This window comes from Phocoena sinus, chromosome 12 (assembly GCF_008692025.1).
Source record: "Phocoena sinus isolate mPhoSin1 chromosome 12, mPhoSin1.pri, whole genome shotgun sequence".
Classification (NCBI taxonomy): Eukaryota; Metazoa; Chordata; class Mammalia; order Artiodactyla; family Phocoenidae; genus Phocoena; species Phocoena sinus.
In genome coordinates this window covers 61,582,348-61,590,244 of record NC_045774.1, presented here as the reverse complement: position 1 = coordinate 61,590,244, position 7,897 = coordinate 61,582,348, and the positions used below count along the sequence as shown (strand labels likewise).

Sequence of the window (7,897 nt, the reverse complement as noted above, 5' to 3'; positions counted from 1 at the left end):
CTTTATTTCCTTATTTTTTGTTGGACATTCATAAAATGGGTATTTAAGCACTCTATTTTTTACATCTTCCGTTCATTCTTTAACTCTCAATATTCTGCCTTACTACTCCCATCTTCTTACTCAAGTTGATCTTGCTAAGATCAGCAATGACCTCCTCATTTACAAATCCAGGGAACACTTCTCACAACCTAGCTACTTAACTCTGAGGCATTGACATCATCTGTTCTTGATGTGCTCTCTTCCTTTCCTTTCCCTGGCTTTCCTTTTACTTGGCTGCCTCTTTCATACAGTTGTGGGCATGTGCTAAGTCTACCACTTACCAACTATGTGACGGCTCTGATGCTAGTTCCCTCCTCACATAAAACGGAGATGATAATTATATATACTTCATTAGGTGGTTGTGAGAATCAAATGATAAAATATGTCATAAGTGCTTAACAAAATGCCTGACAAATAGGAAGGTGGTACAGTAACTGAGAGACAGTGTGGTATTGATCCGTGTATTGTATGGTTTTGTTGTTGCTATATTATTACCACTGTTACTATGATTATCTTAACTATTCCTTATCTCAAAATTTTTCCAAATGAATACTTCTTTTGTGTTTCTTAAAATATAGATTCCTGGGCCTTACCCCACACCTAACAAATTGGACTCTTTGGAGTTGATCTCAGTAATATGTATTTTAAAGAGTTCCTTAGGTGACTTTTGTGCTCATTGAAGATGGAGATCCACTGTCTTATCCTCTTCTGTTGGCATGGACCCTAGAATCAGAAAGGCTTGCAATCAAGTTTAAGAATAAAGACTTAGCTTAGTTTTAGCTTTCTTAGCTTTAGCTTTCATGTTAGCAAATATAGCTTAGTACCATCAACTACATAGGTTTGTTGAGAAGATAAAATTAGATGGTGTATATAAAGGGTCTAACACAGTTCTCTTCATATAGGCCACTCAACAAATATTTATAATACATTTGATTTTCATCCTCAGTCAAAAGGTGGAAAACAGTATGAATACAGTAGAGAGAGCAAATCCTCTCCCACCTGTGTACCTACCCCCCCAAGATATATCTGTGTATGTCTTCTCCAAAGATACAGCTTTAGTTGCCTTAGTTACTGAGAAGTCCAGTAAGTATGACAGTAAATTAGAAGGCAACAGACCAGGAAAAAAACTGTAAGTATGCAGTAACTTAGAATGAATAGACCAGGAAAAATGGAATGAAGTTAGAGTGCCTTGTATTGTGAAATACATATATAGTGAACTAGGTCATTTTGGCAGGTAGGTCTCATCTAACAGTGAATAATGTTCATATGATAAAAATCTCCAATGTGATTAGAACTATGCTTGCTAATGTGGGAAATTCAAAGAAAGTTCCAGATTTGACCTCTGCCCCAAAGGATCTAATATCTAATGGGTTGAAAGACTAAAATGCATAAAAAATTGATACAAATTTAAATCGTATTTTTCTATTGAATTAAAATATTATCAGCACTTAGCACATGTAAAGTCATACTATTTACATAATGATTCAGTTGTGTAACTATCTTACAACAAGCAGCCAAGAATGATATCTGTATAGATCATATAAGGGTAACTGAGGGAGGAGAAAGAAAGGAATTTCAAAGAGTCAGTTAACATGGAAGTAGCCACTCTGAAGTTCCATATCAGAATTTCTGTAGTGCCACACCTTTAAATTCTCTTCCAGGTTCATTGTTCTGGGGGCAGGGGTTTCTTTGTATGATTAAGTTGTATGACTGTTGAATTAAGTGCATTAATTTCTCTTTTCAGTAGTGAAAGAGAAGAAATGTTGCAGAAGTCATCATAGAGTGCTCCATGGAAAATGTGGGAACTGAGATGGAACCTTAAATGAGGTTTGGGTCACAAAGAAGACAAGATTGCGCTCAGGCAAAGAAAACATTCCTGGAAGGATGGGGTAAGATTGAATATGGCTTGTCCATGGAATAATGAGAAAGCCAATATGGCTTCAGCAGGTACCTAAAGTCATGTTAAATAGAAAGGATGTGATTGCACTTGCAGAGACTGAGAAGCCTGGTAAGGAATGCAGATTTGCTTCTATGGAAATAGCATAGTTCTTTTTTTAAAACTGGTAACAAAACAATGGATGATATTAGTCTGTTAGTCTGTTAGTCGTATTCATGCACTCGACAACTAGCCACTGACAGTTAACAAAGCAAAATGCTAGGCATTGTTGGAAATAAAATTGAATAAGACATAGTACACTGCTCTCAAATCCATTTAAAAATTAGGATATAAGATCATGACAAAAAGAATTATAATACAGCAGAATATAAGTGCTACCAGAGTAGATACATGACAGTACTATGAGAAGAAGTAGGTAGTTAGTTAATGAATTGTAGTAACTCATGATATTTGGATAGAACCTTGGAGATAGGTGTTACATAGGTAAAGATAGGAGAGGACTCCTGGGAGGAAAACAGTATGAGCAGAAGCAGTTCGTTTCAACAACTATTGCATACCCACTGTGTGCCACGTCCTGGGTGATGGGGTATAAAGACTCATCACAGCCTCTGCCCTTAATTGCTTAATATGGGTGAGCAGAGCACTTGTTCTCAGGGACATTTGGGGAGATCCATTCAGGCAGAGCATTTATATATGAGAAAGTAATCGAATGAGGCTGGGAAGATAAATTGAACCAATATATTAATGAGAGCCTTAAATACCGGACTAATTTATACTCAATTCTACTGCGTATAAGTTCATTGAAATCTGTTGCCATAGTTTTTAGCAGCGGAGTAAAATTATGACACTTGTGTTTTGGGCAGTCTAAGCTGGAAAATGTATAGAACAGACCTTAAGAAAGAGACTTTAAAACTAGGAGGCTATTATTACACTAATAAAGTATGGAGTGATAATAGCATGGGATAGCTGGTGACAGCAAGGTGACAGTAAAAGCTGACACATATCAAGACTATGTTAATGCTCTAGTCATTTGCTCAGGGCTTAAGTGAGTTATCTCACTGAATCCTCACAATATCCCTGTGTTTTAGATACTGTTATTATTCCCAATTGACAGGTGAGTAAACTGAGCACAAAGACATGAAGGAGCATGCCCGTGATCCACAACTAATAAATGGTGAAGGCAGATTCAAGTGTACCCAGTCTCTAGAAATTGTACTTATGTTTTTCCTGTTTGTCTCATTTTCTTTTTTATTAGTTAAAAAAATGGAAAACCAAAAGTGTAATTTTCATTCAATAAATATCATTTGATCCTTAGGCAGTTTTGTTGCAGAAAGTAAAGTCCACGATGTTAGAATGATGGTAGCAATTCATCAACAAAGCAATCAGTTTTCACACAGTTTCAATAACTGCAGCAATTTCCTTGAACTGTAGAAATTCTGAAACTGTGGAACTGTCATTTCAAAGGACTTGTTCTTTACTTGGCCTGAATGATGTGCCACTTTGAGCATCACTGCAACATAAGGATACTTAAGTGGTCTGCAGCTGTCTGAGCTCACAGCCATACCCAGCTTCCACTGAAAATCTATTAGCTGGTTGGTGACCTTGGCCTTAGCCTCCAGCTGTGGCTCGCTACACCCCTCCATAGCAGCGTCCCGGAATCCCACCACCCCAGAAATTGTACTTATTAACCACTGGCTATAGAGTTGAAAAGAGATATAAATTTTGAACTTGCATGTCTAAGTAAAAAAATAGCTCAATTAACAAATACAAGGAGGTTTAAATACCTTTTTCACTTAAAAACTTTACCAGTTTGAACAAATGTTATATCATCACCTTCCTAAACCAGACTCACTGAAAAGGTTAGTGGTTTTAAAATTCAATAATAGAATTTTACAGCAGAATATATCTCAGAGAATACAACTTTACAGAAGAGGGAACTGAGACCAAGATTAAGGGAATTGCCCAAAGTCAAAAAGATAGCTAGGGACTGAACTCAGAGTAAAATCCATACCCCCTGTTTTCTGGCCTACTGTAACAGAGTACCCTGATTTTATCATACAGAAAACGATGTAACTCTTCCATTATACTTTCCATAGCAAATATGGAAGATCATACTGAGTCATAGAGGGAGAACAGTTTTTACTCATAAATTCCAGCAATATATGTGATTGGTTGCATACCTACTAACTCAAAATCAAAATTGTAAGGATATTAACCATTAAGCCCATTTTTCATTTTAACAGTTTTAACAGATGAGTTTATCTGCAACAGTGGATTTTCAGGCAATGACGCTGAGCAGGTCCACTTCTATATAATACCAAATTCTTAGTGAGCAAACAAAACAAAATCCTTAAACTACTTGGTACCTTACGATGATAAACATATATCAGGGCTTGTTTTTTATGATGGGAGTGGGGATCACCAAAAGGTGTTCAGGTTTGAAATGCATTGCTGTCTTGAGTGGACATCTTTCCAGGAGAACTCTGACCTTTCTTCTTGTCTCATTACCGGGTGTTTCTCCCTTTGCAGGAGCAGATTAAAAGCTTAGCCAGACCAATTTGCTCTCATTTATTTTATGTTATTGCCAGACTCAGAGACAAAGAACAAAAGGAAGCACACCCATTTCATGCCTTTTTAAATGGAATGGCACTCAGTATAATATCTTCATAACATTAAGTATGTAAGAGAATGTCCCAGGTTAATGTAGGACCAAAATACTTGGAGAACTCTGTGGGTTCAAGGCTAATGGAATGTACCAAGAGGGCCTCCATACAAGCAGAGAGGGGACACTGGGAGGCTCAGAGAGCAATGATGCAGGTTTCTCTGCCAGGAACAAGACAAGTCCACATAACAACTCTGAATATTTGTCAGTTATTTCCCCTTAACCCTCTCTAGCCACAGATTAATAATAATAATAAGAAGAAGAAGGATGATGATGATGAAAGGAGTTCAGAAGTAAGAAGAAAATATGAACCAGTGAGCTTGTACAGAAAGGCTTGATTCACTTCAAATTCATGATTAGCAATTGATTAAAGATGAATGCATTAATAACACAGAGTTCATGACACTGGGGAGAATAAGAAAGATATCAAAGAAACACGTTGAAGTGGGGTGTAATGAAGAAATAAAGGAAAGCCAATAATTTTAAAAGCAAAAGAAGGGGAGAAGAGAGAAAATGAAAGAAATTAAGCTGACAGGAAGAAACATATGAAATGCAGCTGTGATGCTCATTTGCTCTTCTTTTAAAATGTAAATCACTTCTGATTTTGAAGTCAAGGTCTTGATATTTTCCTGTGGAAATATAGCCATATACACTCTAAATAGTCTCTTCTACAAAGGAGAGAAAATTAGAAAAGATAATGTAGTTGTACTGTAAGGACTTAAAAAATAGTTCTAAAAAAGCTAAAGGCATTTCAGTGGAAGTTGTCTGCAACAAACAGCTTTAAAAACCTCCAAATTTCCTAGCCTGATGTAGGCACAGAGAGAGCCAGAGACTTGGTTGCCTAGCAACCGCGCTCATCACAGGCAGCTGGGGTAAAAGGAACCGGCTGGTGCCAAATGGCCTTTCACCTGCTTCGTTAAAGGGAAATCAGAGTGAAAGAGTTACCTCGGAAGGTCCAAAGTCCCCCTAGAGAAACCTTTCTCTAGCTTCACTTTGTTTGAGGAGTCACTTGAAGGGGGGTTGCTAATGCCTGAGTAATAAGGGGCGCTCTTTTTCTCCCCTCCCCCTCCTCTGGGTGCCATTCTGGACAGAGCAGGCTGAAAGCTTGGTGTTGGGACGTTGTATTGCAAGGGAAAGGAGATCACCTTTTTCTTCATTCCACCCCACTTCGATGTAAAAACAGAATATTTTTTATAGTTATTCCTAACTCGTGTATATACATTATTAGTCCTGGTATTATCAGAAAGCAAATTTAATGAAAAAATGAGATGTTCATGAAAGGTCATCACTAAAAACGCTACAAGCATTTTTCCTGGTTTTCAGAATTTTAACTATCAATTTGTCGCAGAAAGTATTTAAATATATATATCTCTCTCACATAATTCACCTCCCCACTCCAACTGCAGAGTTGAGAAGTTGAAGAGGAAATACATTTTTATTCTCAACATGATTTTCCCAAGGCAGTTTTTTGTGATTGTCAGTAGCTATAGAATCATCCAGAAGACTTTGGTCAATGAAGGTGAAGTGGTGTCAAGCAGCTAAAAGGAAACAGGGAACAGCTTATCAGCACTCCTAATACTTCTCCCAGAGGGCAAATCAATTACGAAAGACTTGGGTCAAAGCAGATAGGAGGAATGTAATTTTGCTCTAAGTTGAAGGTACATCTGACCGCAAGGGCTTTCACCTTCTCAGGAATGGCTGTGGGGACATTCACTGACATTACTTGTCTAACCTTATCTTAAAAGTAAAAACTCCCAGAAAATGTATTATGTGACAAAATGTGATCTATTTGGTCAACCAGTGGTTCTTAAGTAATTAAATGTTTAAGTAGATTATTTGCTCTTCTAGGACAGTTAGAGTGTTTCTGTAATAATATATTATTAAATAGCTTTTTAAAAATAGTCTTCATTTACAAAGTTAAAATGGAAGATGATTTTTTTTTCTCTATTTAAAAAATCTAACACCATAATTCTTTGGGGGAAAAGCAGTTTAGGGTGGAAAATGAGACCCTGAGGCCATAGGTTAGCATACAGGTCCTTAACCTTGGCTGTACTTTAAAATTACCTGGAGAACTTTTTACAAACACTGATTTGCTACTCACATCCCCCTCTCCATCAGGGCTGTGATCTTGATTTCACATCTGAGTCAATTCTGTATGAAACAGCATCAATATGTGCCCATGAACTAAGTTAATTTAGATTTAAAAGTTTTAAAGCTGTCTTATTTTCTGGGAGATGGACTTTAAGAGACTAGTTACAATATTGTAGAAAAATGAGCACAATGTTTAATGTTATTTATGCCTAATTGCTTTTCCCAACACCTGTGTCTCTCTAGTAGCCTTCTATTCTATGCTGTATCTCAATATTAATGTTCTAAAAGAGCTAAAGAGGCAATTAATGTTAGCAAAAATATTCTACATTATGTAGAAGTGTAAGTAGTAAAGCAAATGGTAGTTCTTACTGTTAGCATCCAGCCAGGTTACGCTTTGGTAGCAGAGGGCCATAATAGCTAGACTGCCACCATACAACTCCAAGTGCCCACAATTTACTTTATAGAGGAAAAAAAAAAAAAAAAAAATATATATATATATATATATAAAATAGGCTGAGCTATTTTTGCCAGAAAACCAATACATATTTCTTTAACTTGTAGTATCATTTTCTGATAGAATTTTTAGAGTGCGTGTAATATTATAGTGTCCTATGAAAGAAATAGAATGATTGATGTTGTTAATAATTCTCTACTTCTAATATTACTGATGAAAACTGGTGATTTGTATGCAAGAATTAGGATACATCTTTTGTCATTTGCTACCATACACCATTTACAATAATCTATAAATTTCATCATTCCATGCCTAATAATAGAATAAATTCTAGACCATTCTATGTTAAATATACTTACCTGACTTACTGCTTCAGCTGACTGAGAAGTTAGTGCTATTGCTACCTAAGTAATAAGACTAAGAGATGCACTGGATTTTCATTTACCGAAAGTTCTATGTATTGGCTACAAACTGTCCCTGAGAACTTTGTCCTTGAGTCTTGTAACTGTTAGGGTTCCTACTTTCAAGGAAGAGAAATCAATTCTGTCTAACTTACTGGAAGGATGTAGGATATTAAGAATTATTAGGAAAACTGGAACTCGGCCTCCCCATATAGGCAGAAACCAAGCAAAGAGAGGCAGAGAGCATCAGGTGAGGTCACTCTGCAGAACCAATCTGTTCAGAAAGCAGCCATTAGCTCCACTGCCCTGAGCATTGTAAGACACCACTGCCACTGGGTGTTACTGCAGAAACC

General features: G+C 36.8%; 1 pseudogene; it reads right to left on the bottom strand.

Moving 5' to 3' along the window:
• Positions 1 to 3,325: 3,325 nt before the first annotated feature.
• On the bottom strand, positions 3,326 to 3,579 carry LOC116763753 (annotated as a pseudogene).
• Positions 3,580 to 7,897: the final 4,318 nt, after the last annotated feature.